Consider the following 23,423-nt stretch of genomic DNA (forward strand, 5'->3'; position numbering starts at 1 on the left):
AGACAGACATATGAATGGGTAGGAAGCAGAGGGATCCAGATCCTTCGAAATTAGACGATAGGTTCTGATAGAGGATCTGGATTGGCGCACGCTTGGAGTTTCGAAGGACTTGTTCCTGTGGTGTAATTATTTAATTGTTGCTTGTTCTAAATAAATGGTTATGGTGCATTTGAGTGGGATAATCTTCGGAAAGTCAATTCAGTCTCGATAAGCTGATTGGCGGCCTCTTTCGGCACCGTAGCGATTCTAGGATTCCAGTCACCTAACACTTAACTAAATTGAGGTATTTTTGCATCTTAACCCATGCCTGTGTCTTGTCGCTGAAACATATGTCATGTTTTACAGTATAAACTCATTTCCGAAAACATACGAGGTTTTCTTGAGATTGGAAGATCTTTCATTCTTCTTTGTTGATGGCGATTGATTTTTAAAGTGGGGAAGGTTGCAACGAGGTGTGGATGTCTTGCACACCAGTCAAAGAAAATAAACACTTCGCAGTAGCAGGATTGAAGGCTGGAGGAAGAACATGAGTTAATTATAGTTACACAATTCACTGAATTATTCAGTGACAATCACAAGCTTTACATCTCATTCTATAACTTCCAGCTAAAAGGCAGGTATCCTAGCTGTAAAATTCTGCTGAATGGAAGTCCAGAATTGGAGCGAGATAAAATAACAGATAATTGGTATCACTTATTTTAAATTTTGTCTAGAGACTCTGCGAATAAGGCTTCCTCAACGTTTTTTTTAAGTAAAGAGCAGAGGGCTACTTTTGAACTCTATCGTGCTCAGTGGACATGCACCGAAGAGAGGAGGAGGAGAAAGTTAGGACTGCAGAATCTGGAGATGACAGCGAAAAAGTGTGGAGCACAGCAGGTCAGGCAGCATCTGAGAAGCAGGACAGTTGACGTTTCTGGCATGAGACTTTCATCAGAAATCTTGAAGGCCCAAGGGAGCTGAGAAACAAACGGAAGCAAGATAGGACTAGGGTATGGTAGCTGGGATGACGACAGGCACATGAAATTTGGGGTTAATGGTGGTTGATCGGAACAGGGCATCGGGCAGACAGGTAGGAAGAAAGATGAACGGGCACCTTGCCACACACCACGCCCCCCATCAAGTTCCTGATGGAGTACTTAGACCTAAAATGTCGACTCTCCTGCTCCTCGGTTGCTGCCTGACCTGCTGTGCTTTTTTAGTGCCACTCATTAACTGGAGTGAAGCAGCCCCTCTAGTGGTTCCTCATTCCATCGATTTTGGAAACAGGAGACTGTTGATGGAGGATTCTGAGCACCCATATCAGTGGAGTGTGGGAGTTTGAATAAACTTCTTTGTGATGAAGGTGACAAAGACAAAAATTACTTTGTTATTTGACGTTCTGGAAGGTATGAATTCAATACAGTGGATATCGATAGAGATATCGACTATGGATTTGGGGTGCATAGATCTTTAAAATGCCACGAACAGGTAGAGAAAATAATAAAGGAAGCTTATGGACTGTTGACACTTTTATGTTTTGATCACTGCATTATAAAGACATAACAGCAATATTCTAGCTATACAAACTCGACTTGAAGTACTGTTGAGCAGATTTCAGCAACACACTTTAGAAACGATATGTGACTCTGAGAGGGAGTACAATGGAGCTTTATATGAATGATACGTGGATGTCAGGAGTTATGTCATGAGAAGACATTAAACAAATTATGCTCGTTTTCTCAAGAATTTGTAAGACACTGGTGTGATCTGATCGAATTCTTCAAGATATGAAAGAAGAAAAGACAGGTTCGATGAAGATAAATTATTCCACTGGTTGAGGTTTCTATCACTCGGGGCCACAGTCTTAGAATGAGAGTCAAGCCATTCAGGAGAGATGTCAGGAAGGTCTTAGACATACAACAGGCGTTTGAGATTTGAAACACACTTCACAAATGGTAGCTGATGTTCAATCAGTTGTTAGTACTAAAGTTGAGATAGTTAAGTTATTCTTCAGGGAATATTTTAAGGGATATGAGCCAAGGCCTGGTAAATTGAATAAGTCCACACATCAGACAAGAGATTCAAAAGACCATAAGACCATAATGCATAGGAGAAGAAATTATGCTATTCTGGCCAGTGAGTCTGCAATGCCACTTAATCATGGCTGTTAAGTTTTTCAAACCCATTCACCCATTTTCTCTCCGTAACGCTTAATACCTTTGGCACTCATAAGCCTATGTATTTCCATCTTAATTATCCTCACTGAACTGCCTCCACAGCCTTCTGTGGTAAAGAATTGCTTCTCTACTGGGGTTACACTAAGGTTCTCTACTGTCTGGCTGAAAGGCTTCTCCTGCTCTCTGTTCTAAGAGGTCTCCTCTTTATTCTAAGGCTAAACCGTCGGGTCCAAACGTCTGCTCCCAGCGGAAACAACTTCCCAACATCTACTCTGTGCAGGGCATTCAGTATTGTCTTTGTTTCAATTAGATACCCCATCATACGTCTAAACTCCATCAAGCACAAACCCACAGTCCTCATCTTTCCTCATATGTGAAGCTGTAAATTCCTTGGAACATTCTCATAACACTTCTCCTGAGGTAATGCGACGAAAAATGCGCACAATACTCCAAATGTGTTCGTGCCAGAGCTTTATCGAGGATGGTGGAACGAGCTCTGCGTGATAAATGGCAGACTCCGTGGCCTATGCTCCTATGACAGAGATTTGCACACACTGGGAGGCTGGGGATGGGGGAGAATCTGAAAGAATTAATTGTATTTCACGGTTTAATGAAACTGATAAGCATAGCGAAAGGACATAGAAACATTTTCTTTACTTCCTCACGAAACTTGTTCTGGGATAGCACATAGATGAAAACGTTGTTGCAGGAACTGAGCAAAGTGAGCACAATGCTCGTCTCTTGGATAATGTATTGGGGGTCATTGAAATTTAGGTTGCTGATATAGCCCTTACCTATAGCCCGCACGAAGACGAAGTTTCCCACATAAGTCACCCATAGGAGAAGGAAACTCAGAGAGATAGCAAAAAGCAGAATTATGGATCTCCTACGGTTGGCCATTTCCTTGTCGCCACTGTCCTCGATACTTCGGAGCCTCCTGCGGGCTCTGCTCGCTGCTAAGATGTGTCTCACAGTCAAAATATTGAGCAGGAAAATGAGGAAGAATGGGAGAAAAGGCGTTAAGATGCGGTCGAGCCAGTGGTAGGCTTGCCAGGCAGGCAGGGTGTAATAGGTTGACTTAATGTCACAGAACCAGGGGACGCCATCTACAATGACTAATGGCTGGCAGACAAAGTAGAACGGGAAGTTTTTAATACAGCTGAGGGCACATATTGTTCCTATGACGATCGATGCAGTTTTCTCCGTACAGTATCTCACCTTCAGGCTCTGCCAGCAGATGGCCACAAAACGGTCGATGGTGAATGCTGCAGTCAGCCAAACTGAGCAATCCCGACTGATATAGATTAACACCGCACTGAGTGCGCTGGCAGGTGTGGTAGACATGACACTGTACCGGAAGTAAATGCGTCCAATGCGTTTGAAGATGACAGCCGTGAGGATGACAAGGAAATCAGATACTGCGATTGCCACCAGGTAGTAGCTGATACATCGGGAAAGATTACACCGACCTCGGGATAGGATTATGATCGCGACCAAGTTGGCTGTGACAGACATAAATACAAGAAGATGTCACTAACTGAAAACAAAGACTAATCCAGCATTTTGTGCAATTTTGATCCGTGAATTTTCCACCTCTTTACTCCGATTATCCCCCAAACAATGACATTGGTAGGAGATCAAATGCTGCAGTAAATATTTGTCAAGAACACACTTATTCCAATCATCAGCACTAAACCCTTTCACGCCCGTCTTCTATGTACTGCATCAGTACCCGTAGCTAATTTTCCAACTTAAACTCACCAGTAATGTTTCCTCCCGTGCCCCATCAATGCCAAGCCTATCAAACTTATGTTCTACGTTGACCTACGTTGAATTTCCTTCCTAAAATCTCTCAGCTTTTATGAGCTCATTCATTGAAATTTCAAACATTTCTATAATCTCACCATTCCCATCCTGTAGCATTCTATGAATGTCTGACAGCGTAGCCGAACTCCTATCCGGACTGGAGGCAAAACACTGAATCAGTGCAAGTTAAACCTGCAGAAGGAGGTGACCTGAACTTTCAAACATTTCCCTTTCACTGCGTATTTCTTTCATTCCTTCTTTCGAGTGTTCTTTCCAATTGAACACGTTGATTTTATTTTCTGATTATCAGTGTTAATATCTACTTGTCTTATTCAGGTTTGGATTGTTAGTTAAATCTCCTGTGAATAATAGTCACTGGTTATATGACAGCAGCTGAAGAAAGAAGCTCAACTTCAATTTCTGAAATGAATATGAGAGACAGGCCCTTGAACACAAACAGAAACTGCTGGAGAGTCTCAGGGGGTCTGGCCTTGTCTGTGAAGACAGAAACAAGTAGCATTCGCAGTTTGATGTGGTACTGCTTTTGAATCTCTACATGAGCAACGTAGATTCACTATGACAATGATATTCCAACCTTAACAAAGATTAAAAAACATTTAACTACTTTAAAAATAAATACCAAATATAGAGTCCTAATCGGTAAATGAAAAAAACGCAATAAATACAAAATCTTCCATCTTCACTCGCCTCTTTCACATGTTTTCCGAATTAATTCATAAGAGTACGTTATGAGTTGGAATGCCTAACTAGTGCTTACTATGCTGTAAGAATTTCATCACTCCAGAGGTCTGAAAATCCTTCATTATAATGATCAACAATATCGCATGTTGCAGTTCGTCAAATAAATGTAATTATTCATTTTCACATACAACTGCAAAAGGCGGTGATGCACTTTACAATACGATAATACACTATTAATTTGAACAGTACTAACTAGATAGATTCTATTCTACGGCATTGTGGTAAATCCGAGTGATCAATAATGACAATTGTTCATGTTTCAGGCAATGCCGTACATTTCACAAATCAAATGGAAAGTGTTTCTTTAAATGTTGAGAATTTCAATTTGAATGATATATTGTTTTATTGCATAACATAGACATAATTGCTCCAGTATGTTTTGGGAGGTTGATCATCACGTTGTGTGTAGTATAAACTGTGCCAGGTGAAATTCAAGCAGCACTGATCAGTAGAAATTGAAAGGTGACCGATTCTGAAGAGGATGAGACACAATTACTGGAGATCCTCAAAACAGTAAATAACTTGATGAGATCATGACTTACCAGGGACACCAACAACAGCGAGAATTGGATACAAAATGGCAAAGACAGGGCCAATCGCTGCACTGTGCATTGTCTTTCGGAAACTAATAGAACTACAGAAGCTCTAATGCATTGCTCTGTCGAAATTTCAAAGCATTCCTCATATATATCTAATGTGAGTCTCCAGATGAACCAGCAAATGAGAACATGCACATTACTCGCACATCTGTAAACAAACAGATGATGTAACAGTCGCCTAATTTCTACTCGTCATGTTGACGAAATGGACGATTAAATTATTCTTGTCGATGAACAACTGTTTCTAAATTATTTGATGCCCTCTTTATCCTCTAATGAAGCCTTTCTTCCATCATCAACTGGAGCTGCTGGTAGCAAGCACTAAACTACATTGCAAGTCCTTTATTATCAAATTGCAGACACGATCCAAAGTATTTTTTGCTTTCATATGTCAGAGCAGTTCATTTATCTTTGCTTAGTCCCTGCGTTTTTATTGCTTTCATTTCACCTACGTTTAGGGGGAGATGGTAATTGCACTGAAGTAACAATCCAGAGATGGAGGCCAACATTTGCCTCCTCAATAGAGCCAGCATAGGTGGAAGGCAGAAACAGGAAAGGCGAAGTCACTTTATTGGGAGGTTTCTACTGATCCCCCAATAGCAACAGAAAAGCGGAGGTGTAGACTAAGTAGTGGATTTTGTAAAGGTACAGAAGTAATAGGGTTGTTGTAATGGGAGACTTTCACTTCCCGAAAACTGATTAGAACCTCCTTAGTTCAAATAGCTTGTGTGAAGCTGTTGTTATCTGGTATGTCCAGGACGCGTTCCTGACTCAACATTTAGATAGGCAGACCAAAGCGGCAGAAATATTAGATTGCATTTGTGCTTAGCAATGAATCATTCCAAGTGAGAGAGCATTTCAGCTATCGTGACCATAACTCCCTGACGTTTTCTATACCCTTGAAGAGGGATATGAGTAGAGATATGGGAAAGTAAATTGTCATTAGGCAGGAACTGGGGCACCTAAATTGGGAAAGATGTTCTCAGAGAAATTCAGGACAGAAATATAGAGACTGCTTTGGGGTAACTGCTTTTCGTGTTTGACAGGTTTGTCCTACTGTGGCAAGGAAGGGATGGTACGTTGAAAGAACCTTGTGTTACGAGAGATGTGCAACATCTCGTCAAGAGGAAGAAGGAAGCTTACTTAAGACTGGGGAGGCATGGATCAGGCAAGGCCCGAGAAGGTTCCAAGGTAGTCAGGAACGAAGTGAAGAAATTACATAATGAGAGCTGGAAGGCGGCATGAAAAAAGCTTTATCACGTAGGACTAAAGAAAACCTGAAGGCATTTGACACTTACATGAGGAAGAAGAGGTTGGCCAGTTTGAGTGGAGGGCCGATCAGGGATAGTGGAGGCATCTTGTGCCTGGAGTCAGACGAGGTTGGGTAGAACCATTAAAAGAGTAATTCGCTTCAGTATTAATTTCTGGGAGAGATATTAACTTTTTTGAGGACAGTCTGGTGTAATGCCGGATGATTGGATGGTGGCAAATATTGTTCAAGAAATGGAAAATGGATAAACCTTGGAATTGTAGAGCAGTTTGTCACACGTCTATGGTGGGTAAAGCATTGAGAGAATTCTAAGGGTATCTAAGAGTATCTAAGATTTATCATTATTTGGAAAACCATAGTTTGGTTGAAGAGTGTCAGCATGGCTTTGTGACAGGCAGATCATCCTTTTCAAACATATTTGCATTCTTTGAGAATGTGGCAAAACACATTGATGAAATTAGAGTGGGGATGTGGTATACAAGGAATTGAGAAAGGCGTTTGGTAATGTTCTCCATGGCAGGTTCATTCAGAAAGTGAGGAGGCATGAGAACAGGGAAATCTGGATGTCTAGATACAGAATTGACTGCCTTAAGGAAGACACAGTGTGGTGGCATGTGGAAGGTTTTCAGATTGGATCTTGGTGATTAGTGATGTTCCACATGGATCTATTCTCGGATTTCAGCACTTTGCGAATTTATATTTTTTGCTCATTCACTGGAAAAGGGTGTCGCTGTAATACCAGCATTTGCTGTCCATCCAAGTGGGCAGTTAAGTGTCTACGACATTGATATTGGTCTGGGGTACCACGTTGGCAAAACCAGGTAAGGGCAGGAGAAAATGTCTTTCCCGAGTCTAGCGATAATACCATTACGCCATTACCTTCCCATTAGATTACCTGGATAAGGACCCGGAAGGGTAGCTTTGTAAGTTCACCGATGACATGAAGTTTGGTGGATTGGTTTGTACAGTGGAACGCTGTTTTAGCTTGCAAGAGGACTTTGACAGGATGTAGAGCTGGGCTGATAATTGGCAGGTGGAATTGAACCTGCAAAAGTGTGAAATGAATAGAATGTTAAAGGCTGCATTCTTGACGGTGTGAAGGAACAGAGGGATGTTGACGTTCATGTCCATAATTCCCTGAAATTTGCCACTCAACTTGCTCAGGTTTTAAAGAAGGCGTTAGGTGTGTTAACTTTCATTAACAGTGGGTTCAGTTTGAGAGCCGTTAAGCTATGATTCAGCTCATAGAGCACTGTTTAGAGCACACCTGGAATATTGTGTTCAGTTCTGATCGCCTCTTTATTGGAAGGATGTGGAGGCTTTAGAGAGGGTGCAGAGGAGATTTGCCCGAATGCTGCGTGGATACAAGAGCGTGTTTTATGTCAAAAGGGTTGACGGACGGAGGGTTGTTCTCACTGGACCGATGAACCATGAGGTCTGACTTTGAATGAGGGGAACAAGTTGATCACAGGCACAGATAGAGTGGATGACCTGTGGTGTATCTATATCAGACATGTTTGTAACAAGCGGGCATAATTTTAAGTTATTGGTTGTAGGTTTAGGGGAGATGTCAAGGGTAGGTTCTTTAAACAGAGAGTGACGGGTGCGTGGAATGCACTGCCAGCATTGGCAGGAGAGTCAGATACTTAGGGACATTTAAGCGACTCTTGTGTAAGCACATGGAAGAGAGGTTAGACTGATTTAGATAAGGGTAAAAGATCAGGACAACATCGAGGGCTGACGGCTTGTACTGTGCTGTCCTCTTCTATGTTCTATGCTCCACGTTCTATGTAATGGTCTAGAATTCATGTCGAACAGAAGATGGTATAGATGGGTAGTCCAGGACCACATGGTGTAATCACAGACTAAGTTTTCGCCTTTAAGACAGAATTGTCAAGAGCAATGGTTCATTGATAAGCACTGCTGCTTCACAGCGCCAGGGACCCGGCATCGTTTCGGATGATTGTCTGAGAGTAGTTTGTGCATTCCCCCGTATCTGTGTGGTTTTCCTCCATGTGCGCCGGTTTCCTCCCACAGCCCAAAGGATGTACAGTTTTGGTGAATTGGCTATGCTAAATTGACCAAAGAGTTCAGGAACATGTAGGTTAGGTGCAATAGTCATAGAGGAGAAAGTGAGGACTGCAGATGCTGGAGATCAGAGCTGAAAATATGTTGCTGGAAAAGCGCAGCAGGTCAGGCAGCATCCACGGAGCAGGAGAATCGACCTTTCGGGCATGGGCTCTTCTTCAGGAATGAGGAAAGTGTGTCCAGCAAGCTAAGATAAAAGGTATGGAGGATGGACTTGGGGGAGGGGCGTTGGAACTGTAATAGGTGGAAGGAGGCCAAGGTGAGGGAGATAGGCTGGAGTGGGGGTGGGGGCGGAGAGGTCAGGAAAAAGATTGCAGGTTAGGAAGGTGGTGCTGAGTTCGAGGGATTTGACTGATACAAGGTGGGGGGAGGGGAAATGAGGAAACTGGAGAAATCTGAATTCATCCCTTGTGGTTAGAGGTTTTCTAGGCGGAAGATGAGGCGTTCTTCCTCCAGCCATCGTGTTGCTATGGTCTGGCGATGGAGGAGTCCAAGGACCTGCATGTCCTTGGTGGAGTGGGAGGGGGAGTTGAAGTGTTGAGTCACGGCGTGGTTGGGTTGATTGGTCCGGGTGTCCCAGAGGTGTTCTCTGAAACATTCCGCAAGTAGGCGGCCTGTCTCCCCAATATAGAGGAGGCCACATCGGGTGCAGCGGATGCAATAAATGATGTGTGTGGAGGTGCAGGTGAATTTGTGGCGGATATGGAAGGATCCCTTGGGGCCTTGGAAGTAAGGGGGGAGGTGTGGGTGGAAGTTTTGCATTTCTTGCGGTTGCAGGGGAAGATGCCAGGAGTGGCGGTTGGGTTGTTGAAGGGTGTGGACCTGACGAGGGAGTCACGGAGGGAGTGGTCTTTTCGGAACGCTGTTCTAAGAGGGGAGGGTTGGAGGAAGAACACCTCATCTTCCGCCTAGGAACCCTCCAACCACAAGGGATGAACTCAGATTTCTCCAGTTTCCTCGATTCCCCTCCACCCACCTTGTCTCAGTCAAATCCCACGAACTCAGCACCGCCTTCCGAACCTGCAATCTTCTTCCTGACCTCTCCGCCCCCACACCCACTCCGGCCTATCACCCTCACCTTGCTCCTTCCACCTATCGCATTTCTAACGCCTCTCCCCCAAGTACCTCCTCCCTACCCTTTATCTTAGCCTGCTGGACACACTTTCCTCATTCCTGAAGAAGCGCTCATGCCCAAAACGTCGATTTTCCTGCTCCGTGGATGCTGCCTGACCTGCTGTGCTTTTCCAGCAACACATTTTCAGCAATAGTCATAGGTAAATATAGGTCGAAGGAGTCGGTCGGGGTTAGTTAGTCTGTGGAGTTGTGGTCGTGTTGCTCTGAAGGGTCTATGTCCACATTGCAGAGATTCGATGATTCTATGATTCTAAAAGAAATAGTAGAGTTTCCTAAGCCTGTAACAAAGAAAATTTTCCATTCATACCTGATTGGGACAGATTCATTCCAGACTCACAGCAAATTAATTAACTCTAAACTGAAAACTGAAGTTGGTTACTAACCGAGACGAATCTTGTCAAGAGCAACAAATGGGTAAAACAAAATGGAGCCATCACTGGATTCAGTAATATCAATATCCTGTGATTGGAATTAACTGAAAACAGAACTGCATTAGTAACGTAAGGATGGTCACTAGCATGGCCGAAGCTGCGTTTCCTCCAGCGAATGAATTGAAAAGACATTGAGACTCAGGAACAGATGAAGCCATTTCGCCCAACGAGTCCACTCCACCATACAATGGGATGAAGGCTGATCTCATAATTCACAACTTAACTTCCCTGCTTGTTTGCTATCACCCTTGTTTCCCTTACTTATTAATAATCTGTCTCTTTTACCTTTAATATATTTAACTACCCAACTTTTACAGCTCATTGCAATAAAAATCACCACTGATTCACGATCTTGAAGTGAGAGGGAGAAATAATCAATTTCGGCTGAAAGACTAACGCTTAATCTATGATTACACGTTCTGGTCCTCAACTGTTTTGAGTATAATTCAGAACAGAACAAGTCACTTATAGCTGAACATGAATTCACCCAAGTCTCCAGTCAGGCGAAGAATAGAGTTTTTTCCCCATACATAGAAAAGTGATACTAGCCAATGATCTGACTTCTATGTTCAGACAATTGATGAATGACTTCTTCAGCTCTTTCTACAACCATTCCCACGTCTACAGCCACAAGTGGAATCGGTGGCAATTCTGTTGGCAATTTTTTTGACAGTTCTAAACGTACGTTAGTTCGCTGGTTTGTGAGATTCATCACTGCTTGTCATGTCGGTTTAGATAAGGTTCTTAGCTTAATAACGATACGCTGTTTTGGCTTGATAGTAGCAATATTAGGTCAAATTGTATTGCATTGCTTTGAACCCTTCTGGTAATAGCCCCGATGGCTAAATAGCACTTTGTTCCAATTAGGGAACACTGCAAGGACTGGTTGTTCACCGACAAAGTAGATTACATTGTCACATATTACAAAATACGAACTGAAAGATTTTGTCTGGTCATGTTATCAGAGCATGATCACTGATTACTTCCTTGATGAAACAACGTTAATTCAATTCCCTTTTTGGTAGCACTCATAATAAACTTATGAAACGGGCAGTCTTTTAGTAATATCAGGTTCCTTTCATGGTATATCCCAATATTGTAATCCTTCTCAGGCGGAGAAAGTGACAACTGCAGATACTGGAGACGAGAGTCGAGAGTATGATACTGGAAAAGCATGGCAGATCAGGCAGCATCCGAGGAGCAGATGAATCGACGTTTCGACGCTCGGATTGAGGCTTGTGGGCGGGGGGAGGGGTGCTGAAAGATAAATTGGAGGGGGATGGGGTTGTGAGAAGATAGTTTCCTAATTTCACCTCCACCCACATTATTCCAGTGCCAAGCCTCGAATGTGACACCTCCCTCCTGACCCATCCCTCACTTTTCCCATCTCTGTCCTCCCCCAATCTATCACCTTCTCCCTCACATTTATCTACCTATCGCTTTCACAGCTACATTCACCTTCCCAACCCAAAACACTCTCATTTATCTCTTAGCTCCCCGGCTCACAAGCGTCATTCCTGATGAAGGGCCTTTGCCCAAAATTTCGATTCTCCTACTCCTCGCATGCTGCCAGATCTGCTGTTCTTTCCCAGATAATAACACTACCCCGGTTTAACGTTCCTTTTCATCAGCGTTCTCACTACCCAATACTGTGCTCACAAGTGTTATACATCTTATGTTTCGCCGACACATTGTCTCAATTGTTTATCAGTCACTCAGTCGGGGAACTTGATGCATATTCTGTTTTAGCAGGTTAGTACTGATCATTGTAAATAGTCAACCTGAGCAGATCCTGCACGTTTCTGTTCTATATTCTTCCTTAGGAGTATTAACCAGTCAGGCAATAAATTATTAAGCCATATTTTGCAGAGGCTTCAGAAACTTAATGGCATTGAACACAACCTGGGATTTTCTCTGTATATCCAATTAGTTTTGACTTGGTCTTGACAGCTCCATCTACAAGTCTACTCATTTGCTCCTGCAGACTCGAAAGCCTTTTAGCTCTCTTGTTTATTTCTGATATGTTTACAGCCGTTATTCCCCAGGTGCAACTTGCTCCTGCCATTTGAAATATCCTGTCATTTTCCTTAGAAGGCTTTTCTCTGACCTGAACTTCTGACTTTCCACCTGTAATCCGAATAGGTGGACAAACAATTATTTTGTGGTTTTGGAGCATCATTCTTGTATTTTTGTTGGGTCAAAAAATAATGGACATGCATATATCCCAGCACAAGTGTCACGCTTTTTCCAGAATGTTTCATTACTAAGCAACCTTTCCTTTATTAATGTTGAGGACTCATTATTAAACTCTCTTGGTTCGGGATCGTGACCACATTTTCACTCAAATCGTGAAATTGGGTCATGTGTAAATTCTGGAGAATCATTATAGTCTTTTGTAAAGAGGATCTCCGTGCAGTCCACAAGTCATTTACTGAACTTATCATTTTTCCATCCCTTTCGTTCTACTACCTTTACTAAATCCACAATGACACACAGTGACACAACTTGCAGGTAGCATCCAATACTTGGGGCAAGCCGAGCATATTGTGACTCGCTGTTCTTCACAAATACATTTCACTGGTATTTGCAATAAACCTCTAATTTGGGCTTGATAAATATAATACTTGTTGAGGTCCATGTTAACCGAGCAGTTTTCTTTATATTTCAATTTTTGATGTGCCTAGAAGGGGAAGGCCTGTTAGAGATGGTCTCATACATTCCCTTTCTGTTCGACTGTGACATAAATTATAATCGTCAATCCTCCCAATGTTATCGCCTACATGCTATCCACTATTTAATTTTACAGTTACAATGTTCTATATGTAATCAGACTTCCTTTTCTCTACTTCAGTTGCACTCGGAGTCCATTGTCCATTCCAAAACGAGGTGGCAGTGGTGGCCACTACAGTATGAAGAACAAGGATTCAACACAACTTCCTGAAGGATTCATTATAATAATTAAGTTCATTTAACCTAAATTGAGGACAGTGATTCCACTTTTCCAATACCCCCCACCCCCGCAATTCCTATATACTAAAGCGCATGTTTCACTTGTGACAATAGTTTCGTATGGTGCACCCCATCGTGTTTGCAGTTCCACATGTTTCAGTAATATTGTTCATCCTTACTTGATCTTCTGGATTAGCAGCACTTGCCAAGGATATTGTTGTGATCACTTTCTCAATCGCTAATTCTCTGTCTATCAGCAACTTATGAAGTTACTTCACCAGTTCTTCCACAAAATGTTTAACCCTATTCTTTCCATTGCACATGTTTTGTCGTCCTATTATCACATCCTCTGGTATTTGGATAGTCCATCCACTCACTAATTCAAAGAGGATCAACCACTTTCTCTTTACTGGCGTTGACTTCAATTTCATTAAGATCGCAGCAAGTACAGTAAAGCATCATTCAGCTTTAAGTGATGCGTTTATTCAGTCTACTATTTATGAACTTTGGCAGTGGTATGGGAGAAGACATTTCTGTTTAATGTCCTGTCTAACAGGACAGATCCTTGCTTAAGTTATATTCCTGTAAAATGTGACCTTTGGTCAGAATCTATCTGGAAGTTGCACCCCACTCCCGCCCGACCTGGGTGTAATTTCTTTTGCCAATGTTATTGCAACGGTTCCTGCTGAGAAATCCCTGCAGGAGAATGCTTCCACCCATGGAGTACATCTACCTTTCCAGACCTGCTTCCTTCTCTGAGGTTGGGGTATAGGTCCCGTAAAGTCCATGTGCAATTGCTTCAATGGGCCCCAAGACCTAGCTAATGACTCTATCTTATCTTGGTTGCTTGCTTTGGCTCACACTGCGCACAGATTGCACATTTCTGAAATAATTTTGCTGTGTCTTTTCCTATTCCAGGCCACTTGATATTGCGTTTTATCCCGCCTTACGTGGGCCAGACAATGATATGTTTTAATAACTGATGTCATATACAATGTGGTGACACTACGTGATCCATCGTCCTACATGCTCTATCTTGCCCTGTCATCGCCCCACTGAATTTCCCATTCCGTTTTTTTCTTCTTGTGGGCCTGTTTCTTGGAGAGTTGCAGTTTGTAACGTACCTCCCTTGCTTTTGTGAAAAATGCGACTGCCAGTTTCTCAAATGTCATTTCGATTTATGTAAGTACCTTAGCTGCTTTTTTGTCAAACTCATTACCCCGTTGTTTCTGGTGTTTCTACCTTCAAGCTCAGATCAACATATTATCACGCACTATACCAAACGCACATCTACTATCTCCTTCTCTACCATCAATTCTGCTGGAGTTACTAAACTGCTGGTTTTACTAATCCTTGAATATTTGTATATGCTTGTCTGCAGGGGCATTGTCCTTGATTTTTATAATTCTAATAGAGTCAACAAATTATGGGATGTGCGTAGGACAACTTGCCCCATCAGAATAATGGGTTCATACACTGAAACTACCCATGGATCACAATCAAGACCCTGAGGACAATGGTAAACTCTGGCGACATCGTTTTTCTTTATTAGAATAATATCCTACTGCCCTTATACTATCATCACTCGTTTGACACATTACTCTTTAGTGTCCATTCTCAATATCAAAGGAAATATGAAATTTCCTTTGACATATCTGCCGTAGGCTTGCTGTCACCTAGTATACGCTATGTCTGGTCGAGGGTCATACTGTGTTCTTTCCCTTGACAGTTCCATAGCCTCGCTTCCTTGCCAGGACTTGTAAGTGTTCTGTCAATTCTGAATAATTCTCCACAAAATACCTTTAATAAATCAGCAATCTTAAATTTTGCCGTGCATCTTTTAAAGTGTGTGTACGTTGTAATTTCAGCTTTACACTCTGCTGGGAATATTTTCTCCCCTTTCCTAAAGTGATGTCCCAAATATCTATATGTTACTTCTGGTCTTCGCAATTGTACTTGTCATGGAATAATTGCAAGCCAGCTGACTGACTGATCACTTTAAAAAAAAAAAATCAGCAACTGTGGCGATCAGAATGCCATGTGCATACTGCAAGATAATAGTTCAGTGTCCATCAGATAAATTTGATGAACACAATAAACCTTACATCAGTCAAGCATGGCTGGACAGTTGTGGATTTTGGGATATAACCAGGTCAATTAATTGGTTTTCTTCGAACAGCAAACGCCAGCTGATTGTGGGATTCCATTTCCACAGGAACAGACCAGACGTTGTTCACTATGTCAAGAACTGAGAACAGATCCTGTTGCACTGTCATTCCATTAAATATAGTGGTGGAATTCGCTACTATTAGATAGTCTTTACTGGCATATCTGTTTAGGGAGGTATAGACAATGATGAGGTGATGTACACTCCGGCTTACTGACCTGCCTATTAAATGATTTAGTTTGGGGTATGGTCAGTTTGACGATTCACTTCCTCACTACTACCGTCGGAGTTTCTGCTTCCTGAGCCTGCATTGAGATACTATTTATGCCATGCTGGATTACGGGGGAAAGGTGGTCGAGGAGTTGGTGAGAGCATCCCTCGATCTTCACAGGTTTTCCAAATAACCCATTCTCGATCATCTTCTTGACCAGCTTCTCAGTGCAGTCTAGTACACTTCATATCAGCGAGTCTTCTGGGCCCCGTAGCCTTTTCTCTTTCAAAATTGAAAGAACTGCAGGTACTTTAAATTAGGAACAAAGACACAAGTTGCTGGTTAATCTCAGGAGATCTGGCAGCAACTGTGAAGATAAATCAGAATTAACTTCTCGGGTCAGAACATTCTTAAGGTGAAAGAACCTTTTGGAGGCAGTGACCATGATATAATCGAATTTACTTCGCAATTTGAGAGGGAGAAACTGGGATCAGCTGTAACAGTTTTCTAGTTGAATAAAGGCAACTGCAGCGGGAAGAGCTGACCATAATTGACTGGGAGAGGAGACCAGTAGAAAATCAGTGGAAAAGCAATGGCAACTATTTGTAGGAATAATTCAAGAGGCACATAAAAATTCATTCCGAGAAAAACGAAGCATAGGAAAGGGAGGGCTAAGCAACCATGAGTGACAAGGAAAGTCGCAATGGCAGAGAATCAAAAGGGAAAGCATATAAGGTGGCGAAGGGCAGTGGAAAACCAGATGATTGGGAAGTCTAAAAAGACCAACAGAGGAGAACAAAAATAGAAATAAGGAGGGAGAAAATTAAATACGATGGTAAACTAGCCAGTGAAATAGAACATTTCAAGGGTGTCTTTAAATATATAAAGGAAAAGAAAATGAGAGGCAAGAGTGGATAATGTGCCACTGTGAAATGACGCTGGAGAAGGTTTCTTGGAAGAAAAGATATCGTGGAGGAACTGAATAAATAATTTTCCTCAGTCTTCTTGGTGGAACACTGACATAATATGCCAATAACTAAAGAGAACTGAGGGCAGATGTGAATGTGATGGCCATCTCCAAGGAGAAGATGCGATAAAATCTGAAAATTGATATGAAACCATGACAAGATGGATTACAGATGGAATTCTGATGGAGCAAGCTGAAGAGATAGTGGAGAAATTCGTTGTTAACTTTCAGGGATCATTAGAGCCAGGAAGGGTTCAAGAGGACTTCAAAATCCCAAATGCAACTTTTCTGTTTAAGAAGGGCATAAGGCAAGAAATGAGAAATTACAGGTTGATTAGCCTAACCTCGTAGTTAACATTTTGGAACCCATTATGAAGGATGAGATTTCTGAATATTTGGAAGTGCATGGTAAATTTGGACAAACTCCGCATGGTTTCGTCAAGGGGCGATCATGCCTGACAAATCTGTTAGAGTTATTTAAAGTGGTAACAAATAAGTTTAACCACGGAGAGAAAATGGATGTTATCTAATTGGAATTCAAGGAGGCCTTTGAAAAGTAGGCTGTTCAGTAAGATAAGAGACCATGGTGTTAGAGGCAAGGTACTGGCATACATAGAAATTGGTTGCCTGTCAGAAAGCAGAGACTGAGGATAAAAGGGGGCTTCTTAGAATGGCAGCCGTTGATTAGAAATGATTGACAAGGGTCAGTGCTTGGGCCACAACTTTTTCACTTCACACATAAATGATCTGGCATTCTGTCTAAGTTTGCAGACCATACAAAGATAATTGGATGAAAATGCAGACAGTATTTAGGCAGGGTAGGAACGAGGGCAAAGAGGTGGCAGGTGGAATACAATGTGGGGAAGTGTATGGTCACACACTTCTGTAGGAAGGATAGAGACATATACAATTTTCGAAACGGGAGGAAATTCGGAAAGCTGAAGTGCAGAGAGTCCAGGAATCTTTTAAGATAAACTTGCAGCTGGAGTTTGTAGTTCATAAAGCAAATTCAATGTTGGCATTTATTATGAGAGGACGCAATTTTAAAAGTCGCAATGTGCATCTAAGGCTCTGGTCATACCACATTTAGAATATTGCGAGCAATTGTGGGCTCCTAATCTCAGGAAGGATGCATTGCCCCTGGAGAGTTTACAGAGGAGGTTCATGAGAATGACCTCAGAAATGAGAGGTTTAACACATGAGGAACTCTGGGTCCAGACTCAATGGTGTTTCGAAGGATGAGTGCGGATCGAATTGAAATTTACAGAATACAGAACGGCCTGGACAGCTTGGATGTTGGAAAGATGTTTCCATTGGCAGGGGAGACCAGTACCCTAGGTGGGAATATTTGCATAAACGCAAGATACTTTAGAATGGAGATAAGGAGAAATGTCTTCTGCCAGAGAGTGGTGAATATTTGGAATGCATTACCAGAAAAGATTGTGGTGGCCAGGTTATTGAGTATATTTAAGGCAGGGATCGATACGTTATTGATTATCAAGATGATCGAAGGTTATGGGGAGAAAGCGGTGAATGTGTTTGAGAAACTTGTCAGCCACGATTGAATAACGGATCAGACTCAATGGGCCATTTCCTTAGCTGCAAAATATCTGTCTCTTTTGTTTTCTGTTTCAAAATTGCTCAGCGAAAATTTCATTCACCTTCTAATTCTGCAAAAACGGACTGTTCACAACTGAAAAATCTCTGCCTTCAAAATCACAGAAAGAGGTAATCACCTCTTGAACTGGTTTTGAAGTGATATTTTGAACTGCAAAACTAGGCGGCACGGTGGCTCATTAATTAGCAATACTGCCTCCTAGCGCCAGGGACCCGGGATTTATCCCTACCTTGGGCGACTGCCTTTAATTTTTCCACTGCCTTACCTCTGTGCTGAACTTCTTCCTGGCCAAATGCAGGGCTCTAATCAGAAACTGCAACATTTGCAAACTGATTACAAGGAAACGGACGTCACTAGCTGGGACATGATTTATTGCCCTCCTTAATTTGTGTAAACTGAAGAGCCAGTTTCTTCAATCTTTGAACTCCTCGGCATGTCGGTACAGCCATGTTGTCAGTAGGCAGGGAGTTCCATGATTTAGATCGAGTAACACTGAAGGAATAGAGATATATTTCCAAGACAAAATTGTGCAAAGATTTCAAGGGTGTTTGTGGGTGGCAGTTATCTCATTCATTTCACTGCCATTTTCCATCCAGACATTATCAAACTCTTACTGGACTCACTCTAGCAGATTAAGTATATATATTTTATTTGCAGCAAGGAAGAAAGAAAGAAAGAAAGAAAGAAAGAAAGAAAGAAAGAAAGAAAGAAAGGAAGGAAGGAAGAAAGAAAGAAAGAAAGAACAGTTTTAAACACTGCCTGACAACACTTGGAGAGTCACCAGTGTGGTCAGAGATGCAAACTATAGATTAGTATCACGTCTAAAAACTCTCCAAATTCACAAGCTTTCAATAGTTAAGACAGCAATGCATCAGAGCACAAGAAAAGACTTTCCATTTCACTAGTGCAAGAGCTTGCTCATATTTCTTTCTCATTCTTGTTTGAGACAGATCGTAACGAACTGTGCCTCTGTGATGGAAGAGAAACAGCGTCGGTAGATATGTATGTTTTATTTACTCTAGAAGCTTTTATCATTTAACATTAGTGACAGTCGTGAAGGGACACATACGCTTTGTCATCTCTTCTCGAAATTTGTTCTGGGACATTGCATAAATGAAGACATTGTTGCAGGATCTACGTATCTGAGGCAAGTTGGTCGTTTCTTAAAGAATAATATCAGGGTCACTGAAATCCAGGCCATTGAAGGATACTTCACTTAACAGTTGCACATAAAGATAATAGCTGCACCAAAGGAGGAGGAAACTGAACGAAACGCCAAAAAGCAACAGAATGAATGTCTTGCGATTGGCCATCTCTGGTTCTACATCATAGACCTGCCAGAAAGACGAAGTATTGGTATAATGTCACAGAAGCAGGTCACCCTATCCACAATGTACCGTGACGGAGGGACTAAGTAGACAAAGACGTTCTTAACACAGCTCAGATAACAGATCATTCCTATTACCAGCGTTGAAGTTTTCAAGTTGCAGTATCTGATCTTCAGATTCCGACAGCTGATGACCACAAAACAATCGATGGTGAAAGCCACTGTCAATCAGACAGAGCTACCTCGCGGAGCATTGTCCACATCACTGGTGATTGTTCACCCAGGGGTGGTAGATAGGGCACTGTTTCTGAAGTAGATACCACCAATACGGTTGAGGACACTGCCAGCCACAATGACAGGTTGGTTAGCCATTATGATTCCCACCAGATAAAAGGTGACGCAGAGAGAGTGCCTAATTTGCCTTTGGCACAAGGCAATGATCACCAACAAGTTTGCTATAAGGACAGTGGAGACAAATATGTTACAGAATGAATCCCAAACTCCAGTCAATTATCCTCCCTATTTTGTTACTGAAAATGCTATCTCTCCACCTTCATCCATCCTTTTACTCAATCCTGATACCAACTGTTACCAAGCAGTTGGTTTTTCTTCAAGATTCAGTCATGAATTAAACATTTGTACATATAGTAGCCACTCCAGTCAGCCCATGTGCAAACACCATTCTCTTTCCATTGAATCAAATCTTTCCGAAGCTCATCACTTTAATCATACGCATACTTTTGTTTTCCGATCAAAGTCTATATTGATACTATCATCATTTCTTTCAAGGCAATGCATTTGTCTCCGGTCTGGCAATGCAGGATTTTAATAATGTAAACATTTTAATTTTCAATTAGCTCCATAGGCTCTCTCTTCACATCCCAGAAGTCTCAATTTATCCGTAATACTGCAATATCGTGTTTTAATTCTTCTAATCAATCTGTCAGTGGTTATCTCGTGATCTACCGACGTGGTAACCTCTGGAAGCCACCTCCAAAGCCAGCCTCAATGTTCATATTTCTCTTTCTTTCTTTAGTTTGCACCTCACAATCAAACTTGATGTTCACGAATGTGCCAGCATGTAAAACCTGATTCTTTATCACCCTCCAAACCAATGGTTTGCTAGGCTATTTCAAACAGCAGTTAATCATCAGTCCGATTGCTGCCTGTCTCCTGCCACATACAGACCAGTGCAGGTAACAACAGTGACCTTCGTTTTCTGAAGTGCATTCGTAAACAAAATGGTATTTACGAAATTCCTCACTGATTATATGGCCATCATTAGATTTTTTTTTAAAATGCCACATTCCTTTATGAAATTCAAATGAGCTCAAATATTTCCTAATGACAACAACAGAACCCATAACAAATTAAAATCTCGTTATTTTTAGACAAATCCACAAAAAACTTTATACGATACGATACTAATAATGACACAACAAAGTTGAAACATATTAGCTTCTAATCACTATATTCCTCCACCAGTAAAAACTGCTGTGATTATTGCATGTACACTTATCTTGCAGTTCATCTACTACAACAATTGCTTCTCATAATATATTGTGATTCGTGTTTAACGACCCTAAGATAGTAAGTTTTCTACCTGGTATGTTACCACATGGATTTTAACGTGTTTTTTTTTAACGTTTATACCTTTTAATATTCATGTAAAGCTGGGTATACCAACTTAGATTTTAATTAAGTACCAAATGGAATTTCTATAAATTGATTACGAAACATTAGTTAATAGCTTGAATTGTACCACAATGAAATTGCAATTTATATGCACATTTTAGCATAAAACCTGTGCTAAATGTACGTAAAGCACCTGTGCATGCTATAGCCACGTGCGAGCCCCGAACTTGCAAAGAGTACTGAAAATTACGCAATAATACAGCGCAACACAAAATGTAAGATACGACACGTTTGGTGATTTACAGGTATAAACGATAACATTTCGGGGATTAAACGCTTAGAAAGGGCGCCAATCAAAGGGATAAGTGTATAATGACAAAGAACGGGGCAATGACTGGCTCATTCATCGTCTTTAAGAAGTTAAGAAATTTCCCAAATCTATACATGCAATCTCTACGAAACATTCAGATCTTCCCACATTTATTTTGAGCAAGAGTCTACAAAGGGACGAATCATGAACAGCAAGCACCTCAGTTACAGTTAGGTGAACAACCAAATTAACTAATGATTCCATGTCTTCCATTTGCAACAACAAAAATGTTGAATATCTCATTTCACTTTTTTGACAAATGACTGAGTTGAACTCTGCCGTCCCACGTCGCCAGTTACCATGCTTTTGAAAGTGCCACTGATTGAGTATGCTGACTCCTGATTGTGTCGTTATTAAAAATTGTATCCTTCCTCATTCCCATTTCACACGCATAAAGAGAATTTAATTGCCAGATTAGTGTACGTATTACTTTTTATTGTGAAGTATTTTAATCGTTCATGGTTTAATTGAACCAATGCCTCCCTAAATTCCATACGCTAGACCGCCACTCTATGGCTGTTGAACCAGTTTGTTCCTGCCACACTGAGTTCGTTTCCTCCTACCTTGACTCCATCCTCGCTCACGTTTTTGGACCCTGACAACCGACATAACTGATTCCCTGATGCCCTCCGCCTTATTGTCCATTTCAACTTCCCAGCCCTCATTGCCGTTTGTTCACTGTGGATCTCCAATCCCTCTACACCTCCATTCCCGACGAGGATGAACTGAGAGCTCACAGCTTCTTACTCCTCCGGCAGCCTCAACAATCCCCGTCCACCATCACTCTCCTCCGCTTGGCACTCCATGGTCTCTTACTGGCATGGCTTCCTTCCTTCATAACGGTGGTTTCCTGCCTACTGTGCTTGGCAGGGGCATAATTGTACCCTACCTTGTTCTCAGGTTTCATGGCATAAGTGTCCGCATTCAATGAATCATTCTCCGTTATTTCAGACAACTGCAGCTGAACTTCCCACCAAACGCTTCTATCGTTCAATTTCCCTGTCTGCATTTGGCAAGGATTTTTTTTTCTTTCCTGGACACCTGAGCCCATTCCTCGATCACCAATACCAACCCACTTCCCATGTAACCGCAAAAAAGTGCAATACCTTTCCCTTCACCTCTTCCCTGCTCAACATGCAAGGGCCTAAAGAGTCCTTCCAGTTGAAGCATGATTTCACCAGTACCTCCTCAAATCTTTTGTATTGTATTCACTGCATCGAGTGTGCCCTACGTTGCATTCAAGAAAGCAAGCAAGACTTGGCCTGGCGTAAAGCGACGGGCAGACCAGGAAAGAACAGAGATTTCTTCCCCTTGCGGACATTATTAAACCATATGTGTCTTTTTTTATGAACAGAAAACAGTGTTGTTTTGGCCATGATTCGATTAAATCTTGTTTTTCCCCAAATTCAGTTTCCGCCATTTGCCATTTGAAACCACCTTTCTGAAATATTACTAATCCAGTAGCATTATCGCTACATACACAACATTTCCTAAATTGTATGATATATTGTGATGCAATTCAAGCACTGCACGAAGTATACCAACCTGTGTCATTGAATAAATAAATGCGTAACAGTTCCACTGTTCCACAGTCATTGCATTTCCTTGTACTTCAATTACACCTGAACATGTCATTTTTAGTCATATAAAACATAGAATACCGTGAGTGTGGAAAGAGGCCACTTGTCCAAACAAGTCCACAGCGACACTACAAAGAGTAGTCCACCCAGGCCCATTCCCCTTTTCTATATTTCCGTTGACTAATGCACCCAAACAAAATACCTCTGACCACTATGGGCAAATTAATATAGCCAATTCACCGAAGCTGGACAAGTGTAACTGTGGGAGGAAACCGGACTACCTGGAGGAAACCCACGCAGATACGGGGGTAACCTGAAAACACCGCGCAGACAGTAGATCGAGGGTAGCATCG

Source organism: Chiloscyllium plagiosum, chromosome 44, assembly GCF_004010195.1.
Source record: "Chiloscyllium plagiosum isolate BGI_BamShark_2017 chromosome 44, ASM401019v2, whole genome shotgun sequence".
Taxonomy (NCBI): domain Eukaryota; kingdom Metazoa; phylum Chordata; class Chondrichthyes; order Orectolobiformes; family Hemiscylliidae; genus Chiloscyllium; species Chiloscyllium plagiosum.